The sequence below is a fragment of the Haematobia irritans genome, chromosome 1 (genome assembly GCF_050003625.1).
Source record: "Haematobia irritans isolate KBUSLIRL chromosome 1, ASM5000362v1, whole genome shotgun sequence".
NCBI lineage: Eukaryota > Metazoa > Arthropoda > Insecta > Diptera > Muscidae > Haematobia > Haematobia irritans.
The window spans coordinates 107,487,955-107,511,627 of NC_134397.1; the positions used below are offsets into that span (position 1 = coordinate 107,487,955).

Consider the following 23,673-nt stretch of genomic DNA (forward strand, 5'->3'; position numbering starts at 1 on the left):
GGTTGATTGGATGTTGATGTGTCTTTATGTGTCACTGTTCACTGATTGTCTTCACTAATTGTTTACCTGTAAATGTTCTTTGTAAATTTAAATGTTCACAAACAATTCTATTTTATTTATTATATTTTGTTTCAAATATCGTTCACTACACTCGTAACTTATCGCGGGGGGAGATCGATTATGCGTGCGCGTGTTGGTTGTCGGTTCCAGACTGGTTCGTTGCCCTCTTGAGTGATGCTTAGTAGCCGATGCAAAGCTTAGCGACAAAACTACAAGCATCGATCAAAGGGCAACTTTAGAGGTAAACAAATAGAAAAACAAAAGGACACGACGATTAAAAAGTGTAGTTTACCTTACCTTATTAGTTGCTGACCTCGGTTGGACTACTGACAGGCCCCACGAAAACGTAGCCCCAATCGGTGAGTTGGGCAAAAACTCTTCCAAGGCCCGTCTGTACGACTCCATCTCGCCGCAAGTAGGCATAAGCACTAGCGCCCACTTCGATGTCGATGGACTCATTGCCTCTAGGATCGATATCGGCCAACTCATGAGCCTCCATATTTGCGGCAGGGTCCTCAAGGATGGAGTCTGAGTATGGGCGTCTGGGTAGGTCGCGGGTCACCAAAGCTCTGAGCTTATACACCAGGCGACTTCCATAGCGTCGTGCCCTAAGTCGGCTTGTAGCGAACGTACGACCATCCTTTTCCCTTGTTGGGATTCGGAGCCGGGTGACGGTCGATGCAGCAACTCGTGTGTGTGTGTGGCAGCTTGGCATAAAAGCACTCTTACACTGGCCCAGTCCTCAGACTCCTCAGCCATCATATCCACCTGGGCTGTAGGAATAAAAACCGAAGATCGGTGGTATGGCAACTCTACCGGCGGTGGCGTATAGCGTCCAAAAGTTTCACGTAGCTGAGGAGCCCCATGCAACATCGTGTGGTGACGGAGATTGCATTCCCGACACGCAGTGAGGACTGGGCAGTCCGGAGCCAAATGACTGCGCGCAAGGCAGTTACGGCAGTAGCTGCGCCTCTCTACCGTTTCGTAGCGCTGGTATGGGGTCTGTCGGCGGAAGAAACCGCACGATCTTATTGGATGGTCGTCCTGGCATAGACCACATGCGTACTGCCAGTGTGCAGGTCGGTGTCTACGATTGGGGCGAGAGGGTCCATTCGGTGAGGGGTCGCGGACTGGTAATACTCCGGCCATTTCTGTAACAAAAGTTTTGTGAGTACCGTGTTTTTTGATGAATTTGTGATATGCTAGTCAGTCCGAAAACAATTTTACTATTTTCGTTATGGGTCGGCTGAGCAATCCGCTAGCGGTTCTAATGTCTACCACTCGTAAATTTTTGTCAGCGCCTTCGTAGGTTTTGACAACCCTCCCTAGTTTCCATTCATTTGAAGGTAAGTGATCATCTTTTATAATAACTAAATCATCGACTGCAAGGTTTTTTTGTGGGTATTTCCATTTGTATCTACGATGTAATTCATTCAAATATTCCGATTTCCATCTTTGACAAAAATTCTGAGAAATAACTTTTAATTGTGTCCACCGATTGATTAATGTCACATTCCCTTCAGAAATATCGGGTTCTGCTGGGGTCAATAATGGAGAACCTATCAGAAAATGTCCTGGGGTCAAAGGCTCTAAGTCTGAAGGGTCATCACTAGTTGGACTAATCGGACGTGAATTAAGACAAGCCTCTATGCGGGATAAAATAGTTGATAATTCTTCAAACGTAAAATTCATTTTTGGCATCGTTTTCCGAAGGTGGGTCTTGAACGATTTAACTCCCGCCTCCCACAGACCTCCCATATGGGGAGCCCCTGGAGGAATAAACTTCCATTCTAAATTTTGATTCGCGTGTCTTTGAACAGTAGTGTCTTGTATTAATTTCATAAAAGCGATCCTATCTTTTTTAATAAGTTCCGCGGCACCTATAAAGAATATTTTTTCCGGACACCCTCTTCTGCCTATAAAACGATCTAAAGCGGCTATGAAGGATTGGGTCGACAAATCACTAATAGCTTCTAAGTGGATTGCGCGAGTCGAAAAACAAACAAATATACAAACATAACCCTTTGTAATAAGACAAGCTCGAGCAGTCAAACTTTTTATCCCAAAGGGTCGAAAAACAAACAAATATACAAACATAACCCTTTGTAATAAGACAAGCTCGAGCAGTCAAACTTTTTATCCCAAAGGGTCCAGCAAAATCTACCACCGTATTTTGAAAGGGTCTAGATAACATAGTGCGTTCTGGTGGCAGGGATGCCATAATTTGAGTTTGGGTCCGGTGTCGATGAATAGAACATACCCGACAATTGTGAATAACCTTTTTTACTAATTGTTTCACACGAAAAATCCAAAATTCCGATCGAATGACACGAACCATTATTATGAACAAATTCTACAAATAAAAGAGCAAACCGAGAGTCGTATGGAATTAAGATAGGATGGCGTTCGCTATATTTAAGAGCCGGCGATTGAACTAATCGATAAATGGGTTAAACGATAAAATACTACTGCTTGGCGAGAGTCGCTTCTTTTGAGTCAAAGCTAAATATTCTTCAGCAAAATAATGTTTTTGAGTAACGATGATTAGACGAGTTTTTATATCATTGAGTTCAGAGGAGGATATATCCTCCGACGCAATCCGAGACCGATTTGAACCTGTATTCCGCCAAAAACGCATTACATACGATAGCACTCGATAAGCGCGTGATAAAGACGAGAAACGGGTCAAAGGGTCTTCGAAAACAGTTGTCGCGAAAACTTTAACTTGTTTAGCTTCAAGATTCGTATCTGCGTTGAGTTGAGTTTTGGGCCACCGATCTCTGGGCAATTTCAACCATTCCGGCCCCGTCCACCACAAATGATGTTCTTTTAACTCATCTGGTGAACAACCACGACTCGCGATATCGGCTGGGTTCGATTCAGAGTCATTACCGACGCTTTCTAAAATTTCGGAAACCCGATTTCCAACAAAAGTGCTCCAAGAACACGGCGGTTTACGAAGCCACGCTAAAACTATGGTGGAGTCAGTCCAGAAATGTGTCGTAAATTGCGTTATTTGTAGATATGGAATAATTGCGTCAGCTAACTTTGATAACATGACCGCTCCGCATTACTCTAATCTCGGTAGAGAAATTTTCTTTATTGGAGCCACACGAGTTTTGGCTGCTAAAAGAAAAGTGTCTACTTGGATTCCGATTTCTACTCGAATGTAAAGCGTTGCCGCGTACGCGCTTTCCGATGCGTCACAGAAACCGTGTATTTCGACCGCGCTTGAGGGTGAAAATCGATTCCATCTTGGTACAGATATAGTATTAATAATCGGGCTATTTTTCACAAAATTTCTCCAATTCATAGTGGTTACGGGTTTTAATGTGTCATCCCACCCTATTTTATCTAACCAGACATGCTGCATCACTAACTTGGCAACTATAATGATCGGAGCAAGCCAGCCGCAAGGGTCGAAAAATTTAGCAATTGTCGATAAAACTTCGCGTTTAGTGAAAAGTTCTCTTTCTTCAACAGTTGGCGCTTTAAATGAAAAAGTATCGGTCGCTACATTCCATCGAATGCCTAGGGTCTTAGTAGACGATCCTTCAGACAGATCTAACCAATTGACAGGCAATAATAAATCAGGATGTAGATCATTTAATAGACGTGGGTCGTTAGAGGTCCATTTCCTCAACTCGAAACCAGCAGAGTCTAAAACAGATGTTAATTGTTTTCTACCGGCGATGGTGTCTTCAATCGTGTGTCCACCCGCTAATACATCATCAACGTATAAATTTTCTTTGATTATTTTTGAGCCCAAAGGGTATGAGTCTTGTACATCTTCAGCTAATTGAAGCAGGGTTCTTATTGCCAAAAACGGTGCGCAATTTACGCCAAAAGTTACGGTTAACAATTCAAAATCTTCCACTGGATCATTTTCGGAGAATCGGAAAAGTATTCTTTGAAACGAAGCTTGATTTGGGTCTATTAATATCTGCCGATACATTTTTGTGACATCGGCGTTGAAAACGTATTTGAAAAAAACGCCATTTTAAAATCCTGTTGAAGAATAGGCCCTGTATGTAAAATATCGTTAAGACTCTTTTTATTTGAAGTAGGGCTTGATGCATTAAATACCACTCTAAGTTTGGTGGTCGTTCTATCTGGTTTAATAACTGCGTGGTGCGGTAAATAGTAATGAGGGGTCTTGTAAATATTTTGTGGAGAACTGAGGATCGGCTAATCAAAGATGCCGGAACTCATCAAACAATGTTCGATCAAGAGTATGCGTTGGTAAATTAGACGGAAGGGTCTTTAACACGGGTGCCCAAACCTCTAATTCAAAAGTAGGGTCTATGCGTGAACAAAGATTAAAAACACAAGCCTTTGTAGATGTCTCAGCAACTGTGTCACTCAAACCTGTGACGTGAACTAAATTCCTGACTGTAGGAAGTTGTAATCTGTTTTTGATTCTTTCAGAAATAAATGTCGATTGTGACCCCGGATCAATGATTGCCCTGGCGTCATATCTCTGTCCCTTTACTTTGATTTGGACGATAGCGGTAAACAAAAGTGTAGTTTCGGGTCGTGGAGTGGGTCTGTCTTCTTGCAACGTAAGAGTCGTTATACTAGTCGTTTCATTAGTAGAAGTGGACTGTATACTAGATGAATTCGATGATTGAACTAGAGTGGAACAAGTGGCAGCACTTGCACTAGATTGTGCTCCACCTTGAACCTGATTAACAAATGTGTTGAGAGCGGCTGCACTTGTGCTAGGTTGTGCTCCGTCTCGTACTTGATGAACTAAAGTGTTGAGAGCAACAGCACTTGCACCAGATTGTGCTGCGTCTCGTGTGTATGTTGTGTTTGTAGGGGCAGAGCCAACATTGTCCTTATGTAACAGACTGGGGTGTCGCTGATTACATTCCCTACAACTATAACGACTTTTGCATTCCCGAACTCCATGATCGGCCAATAAACAATTGTAGCAAAGATGATTTTCTTTCGTTATTTGTATTCTGTCATTGGGTGACTTTTCCAAAAATTTGGGACAGTTTCGCAACAAATGATTTGTCCGACAAATTGGACAAACGCTTTCATTTTGTTTGTGACTAGGATTATTAATATTTTTCGAATTATAGTTGGCTTGTGAATTACTATTGAGTCTTGAACCCGAAGGATTATGTTTCTGAGTGACATTTGTATGAAAACTATTAACACGATTCCCCCTTCTATCATTATCCGATCTTGATTGACTATATTTCGAATTTTGAATCTTAATATTCCCCACCGATTCCAATGTCTTAAACTTATGTGACAAAAAATCATCCAATTTCTGCCAACTTGGAAGGGTCGAACAATCCTCTAAACTGTTCTCAAATTCTTCCAAAAATGTACGAGGTAATTTTGTTGAAACAAGGTATACTAATATCGGGTCCCATTCTCCCGTGTCTACTAGCAAAGACTCTAAAGTTTGTGTACAAGTGTTAACTGTGCGTTGTAATTTTTGTATCGTTGACGCGTTTTCAACTGATACTGTAGGCAAATTAAACAGAATCCTAAGCTGTTCGTTAACTTGCATCCGTTTATTTTCGTACCTACTTTCTAGATTTCTCCAAGCGATGTCGAAACCCTCATTAGTCAAGGGTACATTCGTGATAATTTCTCGCGCTTCACCCGATGTCTTTTGGGTTAAATGGAATAATTTCTCGACTTTACTTAATCTTGGGTTATTTATGTAAATTGCAGCTAATAAATCTCTGAATGTAGGCCATTCGCTATACCCGCCCTTAAAAATTTCGGTGTCACATGGTGGTAATCGTAAATTTGGGGTCGAATTTGGGTCTACTGCCAGATTTTGTGTCATTAATGATTCCCTAGCTAATTTTTCCTGATTCTCCCGTTCCTGCCGCGCCAAGATCTGTGTGTTAATCGTACTTAAACCTGTCTTATAGACGTCCATACCGTTTTTATAATGACCGCGAAGCTTATCCTTGTCTATAGGAGTTTCTCCCTCAACTGGAACCCTACCTCGACAGTTTACATAAGCCCGCCTAACTTGGTCCCATAATGTATTTAGCTCCACTCGAGCCGGTTCCAACGCATGTAAATCTTCGGTGGCCGCCTTAACAGATAAAACGCTCTCACCATCTCCGAGATCATTTAAACAATTGGCAAATTTTTCTTTCAAAGTTCTATCCATAATGTATTTGAAACTTTTTTGCACCGGTCAAAAAAACTAATATATTGTTACGAATTAGATAATTATAGACATAAGTTTATTTAAATTAGTTTCCGTTAATTTAAAATTTCAAATTGTAACGATAAAATTTCGCTATCACTTGTTGGAATCATCTATTCATTTTCTAGTATTTTCCTGAATTTCTTTTATGTTCTTTTGTTTGCTTACCGAAATGTTAGTTCTTACTCTCTCATAGAATAGAAACCCCTTTGCTTTGTTATTCTGCATTCTCATTTCATCTCATTGTCTATTGTCATTGTTGTTGTAGTGATGCGAGCATGTGTCTGTGTGAGTGTGTGTGTGTTTGGCAGCCGCCAGACGAGTAACTTAATGGTCGTAGATCCTTCTAGCATTGTCTAAGAATGTTCTGGCGTTGCCAGAATATTGTAGTGCTACCAGAATGTTCTCGTATTGCCACACCGTCATATATAAAAGCGCTCGCATGCTGCTAACGAGTCAGTCTTAATTAAAGCGTCAAACGAATAACTTCAGTGTGAACGAATTGTAAAGTGTGAAGTCATAGTAAATAAATTGTAGATTGTCGTTATTTAAAAGAACTGTGTTTTAATTGTCCGGTAATTAAAAACGCCTAAATATAAAAACGTAACAATTGGTGTCAGAAGTGGGATAACGGAAAAAAAAATCTACAATGAAGTTTAATGAGCTTCGTGTGGAAGACTTAAAAAAGGAATTGAGCAAACTGGAGCTGCCGACAACAGGCAATAAGGCCCAGCTTCAAAAGCGTCTACTGGAAGAGTTTGAACGGCGTAATATGGACATTGCGACGCATGAGTTTGATTATAAGGAAGACATTGATGAATCAATACTCGTCAATACAAGCAGTGTAGAAACTCCATCTGTGGCTTCGAGTGTTGTGGATTACACATCAATGCTCAATGTTTTGAGCAAAATGATGGAAGAAAACTCTAGAAAAATCATGGATGAGAATTCTAGAAAAATGGAAGAAAATTCTAGAAAATTGCTGAAAGAAAATGCCCTACAAATGGAAACAAATTCTAGAAAATTGGAAGAAAAATTCGACGAAAATTCTAGAATTCTCAACGAAAAATTACAACAAATTTCTGAAGGCATGGAGAAACGTGTGGACCATATAGAAAATCAAATTGTGGAATTGGATAAGAAAGTTCTTTCCGTGGATGAGAAAATTATGGTTCATGATGAGAAGTTTCTGCACATCGAGAAAAAAATGTCAGAGCTGGAAATTAAAGGTGGTCCAATGCGCGTCATCGAGGGCTCAAAAATCAAAACTCCTGTTTTCGATGGCTCAACGTCATTTGATGTCTTCAAATTTCAATTCGAAATGGTTGCTTGTAGAAATTTGTGGAATGACGATGATAAAGCAATTGAACTTCTATTGGCATTAAAGGGCAATGCTGCTGATGTGATACAAAGCATTCCCGCTGCTTCTAGAAATAACTATAATGAAGTAATAGCGGCACTTCAACGCAAGTATGGTGGAGAGCACAAGCAGGACATCTTCAGAATGGAATTGAGAGGAAGAATCCAGAAATCGAATGAAACCCTACAAGATTTCGCAACAGAAGTTGAGCGGCTAGTGCTTTTGACATACCCAGGTGAGAGTCATCCTCTTGTGGACCGCATCAAGATTGAAACCTTCGTCAATGGAATTCGAGACCCAGATATAAAATGTGCAACATATGCGTCACAAAAGGCTACATTCGCTGAAACAGTAACATTCGCACTTGCACAGGAGACTGCAAGATTGCTAGCGCGGCCTCAAATTCACAAGGTACGTAAAGTAGAGACAGAGTGCGATGAATCAAAGTCCGTTATTGAGTCGATGAAAGAGGCCATGAAGCAGGCAATGCAAGAAATGAAGCAAGAGGCAAATAAATCCCGGATCAAATGCTATAACTGTGATAAGCCGGGACATCTAGCTCGAGAATGCAAAGCACGACGCAAACGGTCAAGGTCCACATCACCATCTCCATTAAACAACAGCCATAAGAAGGTGACCCCACAGTCAAGTGAGTCACCTTTAAACTAAATCGAGCTAGTTCAGCGGGGCAAGAGCTGGCTCCCACAGACGATGGCCCCACCATCTCCATAGCAATAGTTCAACAGAAAAACAACAATTTAACTATTGCGGGTGTTATTAATGGCGACAAGCGTACTTTGACGTTGGATACTGGTGCATCAAAGTCTATCATTAGATCTGATTTAGTAAAAGGAAAAGTTACACCACTGATTGGAGTCAAGCTACGCACGGCTACAGGGGAACCCGCAACCGTATATGGAAAGGTCACCGTAAAATTAACTATTGCTAACAAATCCGTTACTTATGATTTCATTGTGGCCGATATAGTAGACGAAGTTATAATTGGAGCGGATTTCATGATTGCTTTTGGTCTCAATCTGGATATGAAGCGTCGTGTAATGACATGGTGCGATACCGAAATAACGGTAAACGTGGGATACGACGAGAATACACCTGTCAGACGTTTGACAACGAGCCAGTCAGAGTCTATACCACCGAATGCCGAAGCAATTATATGGGTTTCTATGGATGGAGATTGTGAAGTCGGCCAATTGTGGGTTGTTGAACCAGCAGAAAACAAAAGCAACAACATCTTGATAGCAAATGCCCTGGTAACAACGAACGAAGAGAGACTAATACCAGTCCGTGTCTTGAACTTGTCTGACAATCATGAGCAAATTGTAAAATTTTCTGATATTGGAAAATGTACACCAGCCGAGGCAATAGTCAATTTGGAAGGCAACTCATCAAAGACACATGGAGCAGTGAGAAAACATCTAGAAGGGTATTTCGAGGCTTGGACACGTCATCTATCGCCGTCAGAGAGAAATAAAGCCAAGCAATTGTTGTGGAAAAACGCCTCTGCTTTTGCTTCTGAAAAGGGAAATCAAGGAAGAACATCTGTAGTGAAACATGAAATTAAAACCGCAGAAGAAAGGCCCATAAAACAGGCACCACGAAGTGTTCCCCTGGCAAAAAGAGACGAAGTTCAAAAGCTCATAAAGGAAATGGCGGAGAGTGGAGTGATCGAGCCATCATCAAGTCCTTGGTGTTCCCCAGTTGTGCTGGTCAAAAAGAAAGATGGAAGTACCCGATTCTGCGTGGACTACAGAAAACTAAATGATGTCACCAAAAAGGACAGTTATCCGCTTCCACGCATTGATGACACGTTGGACACACTAGCCGGAACAACATGGTTTTCTACGCTTGATTTGCAGAGTGGATATTGGCAAGTAGAGATCGCGGAGAAAGACAAGGAAAAGACGGCTTTTGGCGTTAATGGCGGTCTCTGGCAATTCAATGTAATGCCGTTCGGGCTCTGCAACGCTCCAGCTACTTTCGAAAGATTGATGGAGCGGGTACTGAAGGGGTTGCACTGGAAATCGTGCTTGATATACTTGGATGACATCATAGTGATGGGCAAAACATTTGACGAGCACCTTAAGAACTTGAAGGACGTTATCCAGCAATTGTCAGCCGCTGGTCTACGCCTTAACGCAAAGAAATGCTACCTTTTCCAGCGGGAAGTTAAATACCTGGGTCATCATGTGACTGCAGAGGGCATATCAACCGATGAAGACAAAATCCAAGCTGTCAGAGATTGGCCACGACCCCGAAATCTCCACGAATTAAGAAGTTTCCTTGGGTTATGTACATATTACCGACGATTCGTCCCAAACTTCGCAAGCATCGCCGCTAGTCTCCATAAATTGACGCAAAAAGGTCAGAAGTTCCAGTGGAGCGACGAACAGGAGGATTCATTCCAACATTTAAAAGAACTTTTATGTTCAGCTCCTGTTCTAGCGTATCCTATTCCGGGCGAAAAATTTGTTTTGGATACAGATGCTAGCGCGCATGGTATTGGAGGTGTGCTATCCCAACAGATAGACGGCAAGGAGAAGGTCATCGGATATTTCAGCCGAACGTTGTCCAAGCCCGAAAAGAACTACTGTGTAACGCGACGAGAGCTGCTAGCCGTCATAGAGAGTGTAAAACATTATCATAAATATTTGTATGGACAACATTTCTTGCTAAGGACTGATCACTCAGCTCTACGATGGTTGCTTCAATTCAAGAATCCGGAAGCTCAACTGGCACGTTGGATCGAGAGGCTCCAGAGCTATGATTTCAGTATCGAGCATAGAAAAGGTGGAAAACACGGTAACGCTGACGCTTTGTCACGTCGACCTTGCAGTATAGAATGCAAGCACTGCTCGAAGGCTGAACATAAGGAGGAGATTGTTGATATTCGGCTGTTACACATCGAATCTGGAGTGGACTGGCCAACAGAACAGCGTAAAGATCCCATTTTGAACAAAATTATTTCGGCAAAGGAAGAGAACAAGAAGCCCAGTAAGAAAGACATCGCAGCCGAAAGTCCACTTATGAAATCATACTGGGCTCAATGGGATAGTTTAGTTCTAGCCAATGGATCCCTGCAACGTAAATGGGAAAGCGAAGATGGCAAGAGCAGCCGAAATTTGATCATCGTTCCAGATTCCAAAATAAGAGACGTTTTGGCGGAGTTCCATAATGGTCCCAGTGGAGGTCATCTGGGAATAACCAAAACCGCCGATAAAGTGAAGCAACGATTCTACTGGGTTGGATGCCAGAAATCAATTGCTGAATGGGTAGCCAATTGCGAGAAGTGCATGAAGGCGAAAGGTCCAACAAGGAAAAGTCGAGGTCCTATGCAAGAATATAGACCAGGAGCCCCGTTTGAAAGAATAGCAATGGACGTGGCAGGCCCTTTCCCAGTAAGTGATTCTGGAAACCGTTATGTCCTTGTGGTCATGGATTACTTCAGCAAATGGCCGGAGGTGTATGCAATTCCAAACCAAGAGGCAAAAACGATTGTGGATGTGGTCAACAAAAACTGGATATGTCGCTACGGTGTGCCGTCCGAGATTCACTCAGACCAGGGAAGAAATTTTGAATCGGCCATATTCAAAGAGATGTGTGAATCCCTTGGTATCAAGAAAACGAGGACTACGCCATTACATCCACAATCCGATGGCATGGTAGAAAGGTTTAATCGCACCCTGGAGGAACATCTTCGAAAAGTGGTGGACAACGGCCAGAGGGACTGGGACGAGCATATACCAAAGTTTTTGCTGTCCTATAGATCTGCCATTCATGATTCCACCTCTCGAACACCGGCCAATGTTCTATTCGGAACTGAGTTAAAGTTGCCTGGAGATCTGATATTCGGCGCTAAACCTTATGAGCTCGCCATGGAAGAAAACAGAAACGACATCCCAAACACTTTCGGAGAAGTTCACGAATCAGTGCGCAACAAAATAAAAATGGTCAGCAACAGAATGAAGGCGAGATACGATCGTGCTGTAAATACTGAGGGCTTCCAAGAAGAAGAATTGGTTCTGCTATTTAACCCGCAACGAAAGAAAGGATTGTGTCCTAAACTGCAAACACAGTGGGAAGGCCCATACAAAGTCATCAAGAAGATCAATGATGTTGTATACCGGATTCAGAAGGACGACAGCCCTAGATCAAAGATGAAAGTTGTACATCTGGAACGATTGGCTCCATACGGAACAGGTTCTGTGCCTGTTCGGGACGAACAGGCTTAAGCGGGAGGCAGTGTTACGAATTAGATAATTATAGACATAAGTTTATTTAAATTAGTTTCCGTTAATTTAAAATTTCAAATTGTAACGATAAAATTTCGCTATCACTTGTTGGAATCATCTATTCATTTTCTAGTATTTTCCTGAATTTCTTTTATGTTCTTTTGTTTGCTTACCGAAATGTTAGTTCTTACTCTCTCATAGAATAGAAACCCCTTTGCTTTGTTATTCTGCATTCTCATTTCATCTCATTGTCTATTGTCATTGTTGTTGTAGTGATGCGAGCATGTGTCTGTGTGAGTGTGTGTGTGTTTGGCAGCCGCCAGACGAGTAACTTAATGGTCGTAGATCCTTCTAGCATTGTCTAAGAATGTTCTGGCGTTGCCAGAATATTGTAGTGCTACCAGAATGTTCTCGTATTGCCACACCGTCATATATAAAAGCGCTCGCATGCTGCTAACGAGTCAGTCTTAATTAAAGCGTCAAACGAATAACTTCAGTGTGAACGAATTGTAAAGTGTGAAGTCATAGTAAATAAATTGTAGATTGTCGTTATTTAAAAGAACTGTGTTTTAATTGTCCGGTAATTAAAAACGCCTAAATATAAAAACGTAACAATATATTAAAAATCGCGAAAGGATCAAAAAACTAGTTTTATTCAGAAAAAGCACGAATTTTCTACAATAAACTATTTCAAAATCAAAATATCCTTTCAAAAGGGACAAAATATGTAGTGTCAAAAATATTTTATAATCAAGAAAAATTTAAAAAGAGTCCAATTTAAAAAAAAAATTGGGTCAGTAGACAAAATGGGCCAAATGATGTAAAAACAAAAAAATCCTCAAAATTTACGTTTACAACAAATGTTCCAACGAATTTCCCAAAAAAATCTCGAAAAAAAGTTTAATGAAAAAATTCCCCAAAACGCAAAAAATCAAAAAAACAGAATATCAATATTTTGTTTAAAGCACGATGCTCAAGAATATTTGAATTTTAGCAATTTTGCAATACAAGTTCAAAGAAAAAAACAATGCTGAAAAAAAGAATGTTAAAACAAAATGTGTCAAAAATATCAAAAACCAACCAACCAATCTCCTACCTTTTTGTGGGTCAGAGGGTCGAGTTATAGATAGATTGGTTTTGAAATAAAGGATAATAAAAAATACAAAATATAAAATATCAAAAAATTGTTTTCTTCAAAAAAGCTTGAAATTATCTCAGGTTGACTGGAGTGTAAAGTTGTTTCCAGGGTGTCTTTTTTACAGTGTACGGGAAATATAATGACAAAATTTCCACTTAAATTTTTCCAATATCCAAAAAATCGAAAATAGATTTATAAGAAAGAAATCCAAATTTTTACGAGTTCTTTGTTTTTTTTTCAATTTGATAACGCAACGATATTTTTCAAGAGTGAAGAAAACAAAATATATTAAAGTTTCGAGCAAAAATAAAAATTTTAAAATGTTTGTGATTTTTCCAACAAGAAATGATGAAAAAAATTTTCTTTTAGTGTAGCAGCTTTTTTCCAAAATTATTCTTCTTCCAGAATTTTTTCTCAAATTCCGTAATAACATATGTGTCCAAAGTTCGGTGTCATGAGCATATCACAAATTCCAATTTTTTTTTACGGGTTATACAGGGTCTTTGCAAGAACAAGCTCCCAACTATGAGCTCAGCAAAAAAACTGTATACCAAAATCCAACAAAAAAATTGGTACTCACTTTGAAGCTTTGTAAATTTGTGTGTATGTATATGTGTGTACAAACAAATGGCGTCTGCTACTTTCTGCAGGTGTGTTGTGTCGCTTTGTAGATCTGTTGAAGATTTTGTTGTGTCGCTAGGGACTGTTTTGTGTCGTGAAAACTGTAAATTTTATTGTTGGACAAACTGTAGTTTTTAAAAAACCGTTCAATGTTCAATTTTTTGTATTACACGACCGACCCGAGAATTGATTTTTGTAAAAAAATGCACAAAAACTTGGGTTAATTTTGTATGGGTCACTTGTATGTAATTTTTTGACCAATTTTGCAAAAAACTGATTTTTTAAAATATCACAAATAGAAAATTTTACTTATGCCACAAAATTACAAAAGTTTGCTTTTTCATTATTTTTTACTGTGTAAATCAGTTTGTCTTTGATTAATTGATCAAACAATTACGAAAAACACTTTGATATATTGGGTCACTAAATTTTGAAAATTTCGAAAAAAGCACTTTTTTCTTTAAAATACACTATTTTTCCAATGCGTGCGCGTGTTGGTTGTCGGTTCAAGACTGGTTCGTTGCCCTCTTGAGTGATGCTTAGTAGCCGATGCAAAGCTTAGCGACAAAACTACAAGCATCGGTCAAAGGGCAACTTTCCAGGTAAACAAATAGAAAAACAAAAGGACACGACGATTAAAAATTATTTGTGCCGCTACGTACAGTGTTTCAAAACAGGTTCAAAGAAACTTTGAACGCCTACTAAATGTTATAAACGCTGTGAGTCGGAGCATAGCGGAGGCGTTGCCTCGATTAAAAATTCTCCCAACGAAAGGCTATCCATCCATCGCACCACTTAAGAACATTCGTCCTTTGGGGGGAGAAAGTTGCCGGAAAACTACAATTCCTACAACTTTTTTAAGAATCATAAAATATTTTTTTTTATTAACTTAAAATTTCACTACTTTTAATGATTTCATATCGTACTCCATAGTATACTTAAGCGTTTTGTTTGTGACAACTTCCTCATGGCTGTTCTCACTTGGCTGAGATACTCTTTTTAAATTGTTGCTTCTCTCTTCCCATTCAAATTATCTGCAACGATTATTTTCAGGAATGTAGAACAGCAACAAGTCGACTGACATGCAGGTAACTTAAACTTATTGCATTGCAGGTGTTAGCGCTTTATCCATACACGAACCTACTTACATATATTTACGTTTATGAATGCATAATGCCTGTTATATTTATATCAGTTATATATGATCAGAGATCGCTTTACTCCCATCATTCAAATAAGATCAACAAGAATTTTTTATGACTTCTTGGCAAGAATTTAATTGTAAGAGCTCTCTCTCTCTCTCTCTATTAGCGTCAGTCACACCAGCAACACTTAAGTATCAATTGTCTAAGCTGATATAATTTTTAAATTCTTTTTTTACATTTTAATAAACAATTGTACAATACATTCTGCTACGAAACAAATTTATTTTTTACATAATTTTTTTCTGATGTTTTTTATTTTTTATGAAAATTCTGAACAGGTAGTGTTTTGTCAAAGTTTTGTCATATTGAATTTTTGAAAATATTTGAGGTCAAACGTTTCCGACAAGCATTAGAATCCATTAAAAATTATAAAAAATTATAAAAATTATTTATTTGACAAAATATCACAGAATTTTTTAATTTACATCCAAAACATTGAATTCGGATCACACCTAAAGAAGTGATGCAAATTCAGTGCAACGGCTGTTGAAATGGAGGACTTTCGTCCTATGACAAGCCCATGTTAAATTCATCGCTTCTGCGTCAATTTTGCACCACTTCCGGATCCAAAACAACATTTTCATTACTTTTTTGGCGACGGTTTTTTTGCTGGGTATTTATGCTAACGAAATTTTCGGTAGCGTTCAATTTCGCAAGCTGGTACGCACCTCTAATGGACATTTTTGTTCATAACAGGGTTGTCAAACACATATTTTGGAGAGATGTTGACAACTCATTGCAGCAAACATTTAATTTATTATAGTCATTGTGTGTGTAAAAGTTTTAAGAGGTCTGTAAATAATCAACAATTTATTTGAGGAATATTTGGAACAAATATAAACAGTTTTTAAAAGCTATTAGCTCTTTTAAAATTTGTGTGCATTATGTTTCTCTACACTCTATACACAAACCGTTTTTTGTCGTAGACTTAAACAAATTTTTGCTACCGAAAATTTCGTCAGAGGTGCATACCGGCCTTAAGGGGTTGTTCGTATCAAATACAAATTTATTTTCATAATAAAAACAAGCTTTCTACAATGAAATTAATGATGGATTGCCAATTCTGATTGGAAATTTAAGAAATATATAAATCTAAAGCTGAATTGTGCCATAAGCGTAGAAAAATTTCAATTCCATTCAATGGAAAACTACTCTGCCAGCATTTCAAAGTTCCATTTCATCCTCATCGCTACCACAGACTCGTAAATGTCACTACAAAGATCGCCAACTGTGATGGGGGGAACCCTGCCAATTTTTTTTGAATTTGACGGCGCTTCTGAGAATCCCCACCACGTCGAAAACATTTGTATAGGATATCCAAAATACGTCGAAAAAGCGGAATCACTATTGAGAAGTTGTACCACGCCAAGATACTACAAAAAACATCGCATGAGTGCCATTATTAGGCGCCTTTTAAAATATATTTAAAACGACGCCCACAAGAGCACCTTCAGAAAAAGTGCATTTTAAAATAGTTGTAGAAGAATCATTGTTCAAGTAAAACACGATGTTTATTTGTTTTTTTTTATATTAAACATTTATAAATTCTTATAAATATAACATTTATACGACGTTCACTTCACATTTAACATAATTGTTTGCATTAATAAAGGAATGATGTTGAGTTACAAGTAGCAAGTTACATGTTGCAGCGTCAATCAGCCAGTTTGTTTATTCTCGATGGAGGCAGCGTGTCTGGAAAAATATCTGAAAACATATCACTTTACTCCATTTGGAAATTCGAAAATTGTTCACCAATATACCTTTCACAATTTTAAGTGTAATAACTATGTTTTCAGCCCTTCATTTTCGTTTTTATTTAAATAAATTATAATAAGATAGTTGCGCTTGACGTTTCACAAAATATAAAGTGGCGTTTGTAACAATAGTGATGGCAAAATACTTTCATGTACATTTTGTACTTTTTGATACGCTTGCCCCATCACAGTTGGCGATTGTTGTAGTGTCACTTACGAGTCTGTGGTAGCGATGAGGATGAAATGGAACATTGAAATGCTGGCAGGGAAGCATATCAAAAAGTACAAAATGTACATGAAAGTGTTTTGCCATCATTACCGTTAGAAGAGCCGTTTTATATTTCGTGAAACGACAAGCGCAACTATCTTATAATCATTTATTTAAATAATAACGAAATTAAAGTGCTGAAAACATAGCTCTTACGCTAAAAATTGTGAACGGTATACGGTGAACAATTTTCGACTTTCCACATGGAAGAATTTATAAATTTTTAATCAAATTAATAAACATGTACAAAATCGTGTTTTACTTGACGACAATGATTCTTTTACAACTACTCAATAGTGACGGCGCTTTTCCGACGACTTTTTGATGTCGTATACGATTGTGTTCGACTTGGTGGGGATTCTCAGTAGTGCCGTCAAATTCCAAAAATGTTGGCAAGGTTAATTCTAAAACGGCCATCGACTGCCGCAAATCTCTCAACGAGATGGCTGAGTACAATATTCACCTAATATGGGTGCCTGGCCATAGCAACATACCGGTGTACTGCAAAGCGGATGAGTTAGCAAGGCTAGGAACTAGCTTACATATTCCAGGGGACTAGAATCTATTGGTATGCCTCTGGCTACCTGCAAGCTTTACTGCGTGAGAATCTGTTATGATGGCAAATGTTCGATGGGAGAATTGAAAGGGTTGTAACGATACCAAGCAAATATGGCCTCATTCTTGTATAATTTATTCATTTTCGCCAAAATAAAATATATGATAATACACTGCACCACATAATATACTACATTACTACCCTGCCAGCATTTCAAAGTTCCATTTCATCCTCATCGCTACCACATATTTACTCGTAAGAGACACTGCAACAATCGCCAACTGTGATAGTATTTTGCCATCACTATTGTTACAAGAGCCATTTTATATTTTGTGAAACACCAAGCACAACTAGCTTCTTATAATTTATTTAAATAAAAACGATAATGAAGTGCTGAAAACAAAGTTAATTTCCTTAAAATTGTGAAAGCTATATTGGTGAACAATTTTTGACTTTCCAAATGGATATTTTACAGACACGCTGCCTCCATTGGGAATAAAAGCACTGGCTGATAGACGCTACAACATGTAACTTGCAACTTGTAACTCAACATCAATCTTTTATTAATGCATAAAATATGTTAAATGTGATGTGATAGTCGTATAAATGTTATATTTATAAGGGTTTATAAATATTTAATAAAATTAATAAACATCTAAACAATCGTGTTTTACTTGACCACAATGATTCTTTTACAACTATCTTAAAATGCACTTTCTCTGATTGTTTGAAGGGGCTCTTATTTGCGTCCTTCTAAATGTATCCAGAAGGACACCTTATAATTGCACTCATGCGATACTTTTTTGTAGTAACTTGGCGAGGTACAACTTCTCATTAGTGACGGCGCTTTTCCGAGGAGTTTTGGATATCGTATACGACTGTTTTCGACGTAGTGGGGATTCTCGGAAGCTCCCCCAAATTCAAAAAATGTTGGCAGGATAATTGAAAAATAAATATCTTATTATGCGCTTTACAGACTATCAGTTATTCCGGACGGAATGTCGGCGTTTGTAAAGAATCTTACAGTGTGTCGCATCGATACGACTTGTCGGCGATGACTAAATAATCGGTTAATGTGTTATCGATCCCATAAACATGCATTCGGACTTAACTTATAATGTACACAATATATGGGATATATTCGACACGAGCACTGTCGTCCGGAATAACTGATAGTCTGTAAAAAAAATAAGAACAAAACAACTAAACTTTAAATATCTTAAAGATAATTGTGAACACTTTTGCATAAACAATTCGATTTGAAACCGCGTATTAGAATACATTTCCAGCAGAAGGAATTCATATAATATCCATTTTAAACTGATAATAGGATGTAAATTAAACTGACGATGTGATGCACATATTCATCCATAAGTTAATGATATGGAATAATATCAAGTTTTTAACAATATTAATTGTTTGCATTTTGAAATGTTTCTGGACACTTTTTCTTGTCGATAAGTTTTCATCGGCCAGCTTCTCAATGTTTGCAAGAATGTACCATGTAAAGATTTTAGTTTTCTGCAAAAAGATTTAAATTTAGTGACTTCTCTAAAATGTTGATTTAATTTTTCATATTGACTTACCAATCATTATAAGCTATTTGAAACAGTTGTTGTGTGCGCTCTATGGTCATTGATTCTGTGCGCCCCATTTTTTTGACATACAATTTCTTGGGCGATAATTCACAGTAACACATGACACTAGTTGGCAACTCGAGAGGATCAGATGTTTGGTTATGTTTTTTGGAGGACATGAATAATTGAAGGTAGACACAGGGAGAAAGCGATCAAGGAAACTTTTGGGAAAATGGCTGACTTCCTTCAGAAATTTCTTTCTCTCGCATTTTATAATTGGAGTCGATTGGTTGGTTTCGCGCTCAAGTTAAATAGTTTTACTCCGATATTTTCGAATGGTTGTGACTGTGAACTGAAAATAAGTGTTTACGAACAAACCTGATAGTCATTGTTTACATTTGAAATGAAAGAAGTTTTCGCAAATAAATAAAATGAACCTTAAATCCTAATTGGAATATCTTAACAACCGGGTTGAATTGAAGTACAAATACCCTTGTTCAAACTATGTATAAACCAATACACAAGAATCCAGAAATACACCATGTCGGCGCGCGCACATAACTACCACTTGACCACCAGTTGCCATCACCACTCCAATTCACCGTGGGAGGCGCTGTATGCTAGCACGATCCACAGCGACGACATTACAATCAACATTTTGTATTTCTTTTTAATATACTCACCTTTTGACGTTGTGGAGAAGGTGCCCGAGGCGTCAAGGTTGAGCTCACCCTAGGTAGCTTAGGATAGCTTTTGTTCAGGGGGTTTTGCCAATCATGTCAGGTGTTGATTCCACTGTTCCTGGGAAGAGAACCGAATTTACCATTTATAAATGAACATCATATAAACTGGATACTGAAACAAATATAGTTATATATATATATATATATATATATATATATATATATATATATATATATATATATATATATATATAGTTATAATATAGTTATATATTATTTCTAAAATTTCTTTACTTCCAGATAATTCCCCACCACATGAAAGACTATAAAGCACATTCCCATCAAGTTCCTAACATTTCAAATTACAAAGACCGAATAAATCAAACCTTATGGATATTACCTACTAAATGTTATAAACGCTGTGAGTCGGAGCATAGCGGAGGCGTTGCCTCGATTAAAAATTCTCCCAACGAAAGGCTATCCATCCATCGCACCACTTAAGAACATTCGTCCTTTGGGGGGAGAAAGTTGCCGGAAAACTACAATTCCTACAACTTTTTTAAGAATCATAAAATATTTTTTTTTATTAACTTAAAATTTCATTACTTTTAATTATTTCATATCGTACTCCATAGTATACTTAAGCGTTTTGTTTGTGACAACTTCCTCATGGCTGTTCTCACTTGGCTGAGATACTCTTTTTAAATTGTTGCTTCTCTCTTCCCATTCAAATTATCTGCAACGATTATTTTCAGGAATGTAGAACAGCAACAAGTCGACTGACATGCAGGTAACTTAAACTTATTGCATTGCAGGTGTTAGCGCTTTATCCATACACGAACCTACTTACATATATTTACGTTTATGAATGCATAATGCCTGTTATATTTATATCAGTTATATATGATCAGAGATCGCTTTACTCCCATCATTCAAATAAGATCAACAAGAATTTTTTATGACTTCTTGGCAAGAATTTAATTGTAAGAGCTCTCTCTCTCTCTCTATTAGCGTCAGTCACACCAGCAACACTTAAGTATCAATTGTCTAAGCTGATATAATTTTTAAATTCTTTTTTTACATTTTAATAAACAATTGTACAATACATTCTGCTACGAAACAAATTTATTTTTTACATAATTTTTTTCTGATGTTTTTTATTTTTTATGAAAATTCTGAACAGGTAGTGTTTTGTCAAAGTTTTGTCATATTGAATTTTTGAAAATATTTGAGGTCAAACGTTTCCGACAAGCATTAGAATCCATTAAAAATTATAAAAAATTATAAAAATTATTTATTTGACAAAATATCACAGAATTTTTTAATTTACATCCAAAACATTGAATTCGGATCACACCTAAAGAAGTGATGCAAATTCAGTGCAACGGCTGTTGAAATGGAGGACTTTCGTCCTATGACAAGCCCATGTTAAATTCATCGCTTCTGCGTCAATTTTGCACCACTTCCGGATCCAAAACAACATTTTCATTACTTTTTTGGCGACGGTTTTTTTGCTGGGTATTTATGCTAACGAAATTTTCGGTAGCGTTCAATTTCGCAAGCTGGTACGCACCTCTAATGGACATTTTTGTTCATAACAGGGTTGTCAAACACATAATTTGGAGAGATGTTGACAACTCATTGCAGCAAACATTTAATTTATTATAGTCATTGTGTGTGTGTAAAAGTTTTAAGAGGTCTGTAAATAATCAACAATTTATTTGAGGAATATTTGGAACAAATATAAACAGTTTTTAAAAGCTATTAGCTCTTTTAAAATTTGTATGCATTATGTTTCTCTACACTCTATACACAAACCGTTTTTTGTCGTAGACTTAAACAAATTTTTGCTACCGAAAATTTCGTGAGAGGTGCATACCGGCCTTAAGGGGTGTTCGTATCAAATACAAATTTATTTTCATAATAAAAACAAGCTTTCTACAATGAAATTAATGATGGATTGCCAATTCTGATTGGAAATTTAAGAAATATATAAATCTAAAGCTGAATTGTGCCATAAGCGTAGAAAAATTTCAATTCAATTCAATGGAAAACTACCCTGCCAGCATTTCAAAGTTCCATTTCATCCTCATCGCTACCACAGATTCGTAAATGTCACTACAACGATCGCCAACTGTGATGGGGGGGAACCCTGCCAATTTTTTTTTTAATTTGACGGCGCTTCTGAGAATCCCCACCACGTCGAAAACATTTGTATAGGATATCCAAAATACGTCGAAAAAGCGGCATCACTATTGAGAAGTTGTACCACACCAAGATACTACAAAAAACATCGCATGAGTGCCATTATTAGGCGCCTTTTAAAATATATTGTTACGAATTTGATAATTATAGATATAAGTTTATTTAAGTTGGTTTCCGTTAATTTAAAATTTAAAATTGTAACGATAAAATTTCGCTATCACTTGTTGGAATCATCTATTCATTTTCTAGTATTTTCCTGAATTTCTTTTATGTTCTTTTGTTTGCTTACCGAAATGTTAGTTCTTACTCTCTCATAGAATAACAACCCCTTTGCTTTGTTATTTTGCTTTCTCATTTCATCTCATTGTCTATTGTCATTGTTGTTGTAGTAATGCGAGCATATATCTATGTGAGTGTGTATGTGTTTGGCAGCCACCAGACGAATTACTTAATGGTCGTAGATCCTTCTAGCATTGTCTAAGAATGTTCTGGCGTTGCCAGAATATTGTAGTGCTACCAGAATGTTCTCGTATTGCCACACCGTCATATATAAAAGCGCTCGCATGCTGCTAACGAGTCAGTCTTAATTAAAGCGTCAAACGAATAACTTCAGTGTGAACGAATTGTAAAGTGTGAAGTCATAGTAAATAAATTGTAGATTGTCGTTATTTAAAAGAACTGTGTTTTAATTGTCGGGTAATTAAAAACGCCTAAATATAAAAACGTAACAATTGGTGTCAGAAGTGGAATAACGAAAAAAAAAAATCTACAATGAAGTTTAATGAGCTTCGAGTGGAAGACTTAAAAAAGGAATTGAGCAAACTGGAGCTGCCGACAACAGGCAATAAGGCCCAGCTTCAAAAGCGTCTACTGGAAGAGTTTGAACGGCGTAATATGGACATAGCGACGCATGAGTTTGATTATAAGGAAGACATTGATGAATCAATACTCGTCAATACAAGCAGTGTAGAAACTCCATCTGTGGCTTCGAGTGTTGTGGATTACACATCAATGCTCAATGTTTTGAGCAAAATGATGGAAGCAAATTCTAGAAAAATGGAAGAAAAATTCGACGAAAGTTCTAGAAAAATGGAAGAAAATTCTAGATTGCAGAAAGAAAATGCCCTACAAATGGAAGCAAGTTCAAGGAAATTGGAAGAAAAATTCGATGAAAATTCTAGAATTCTCAATGAAAAACTACAACAAATTTCTGAAGGCATGAAAAAACGTGTGGACCATATAGAAAATCAAATTGTGGAATTGGATAAGAAAGTTCTTTCTGTGGATGAGAAAATTATGGTTCATGATGAGAAGTTTCTGCACATCGAGAAAAAAATGTCAGAGCTGGAAATTAAAGGTGGTCCAGTGCGCGTCATTGAGGGCTCAAAAATCAAAGATCCTGTTTTCGATGGCTCAACGTCATTTGATGTCTTCAAATTCCAATTCGAAATGGTTGCTTCTAGAAATTTGTGGAATGACGATGATAAAGCAATTGAACTTCTATTGGCATTAAAGGGCAATGCTGCTGATGTGATACAAAGCATTCCCGCTGCTTCTAGAAATAACTATAACGAAGTAATAGCTGCACTACAACGCAAGTATGGTGGAGAACATAAGCAAGACATCTTTAGAATGGAATTAAGAGGTAGAGTCCAGAAATCAAACGAGACCCTACAAGATTTCGCAACAGAAGTTGAGCGGCTAGTGCTTTTGGCATACCCTGGAGAGAATCATCCTCTTATAGATCGTATCAAGATTGAGACTTTTGTGAATGGCATTCGAGACCCTGAGATAAAATGTGCA

At 37.8% G+C, this 23,673-nt stretch overlaps 1 long non-coding RNA gene across 1 annotated transcript in view; it reads left to right on the forward strand.

Annotated features, from left to right (window-relative positions):
• The window catches only part of LOC142241038 (uncharacterized), a 360,681-nt gene extending 353,874 nt beyond the window's left edge, over nt 1-6,807 (forward strand). Inside the window, exon 2 of the long non-coding RNA XR_012723462.1 lies at nt 6,591-6,807. This is a non-coding gene — a long non-coding RNA (uncharacterized LOC142241038). The remainder of the gene's footprint in view (nt 1-6,590) is intronic.
• The last annotated feature ends 16,866 nt before the right edge of the window (nt 6,808-23,673 follow it).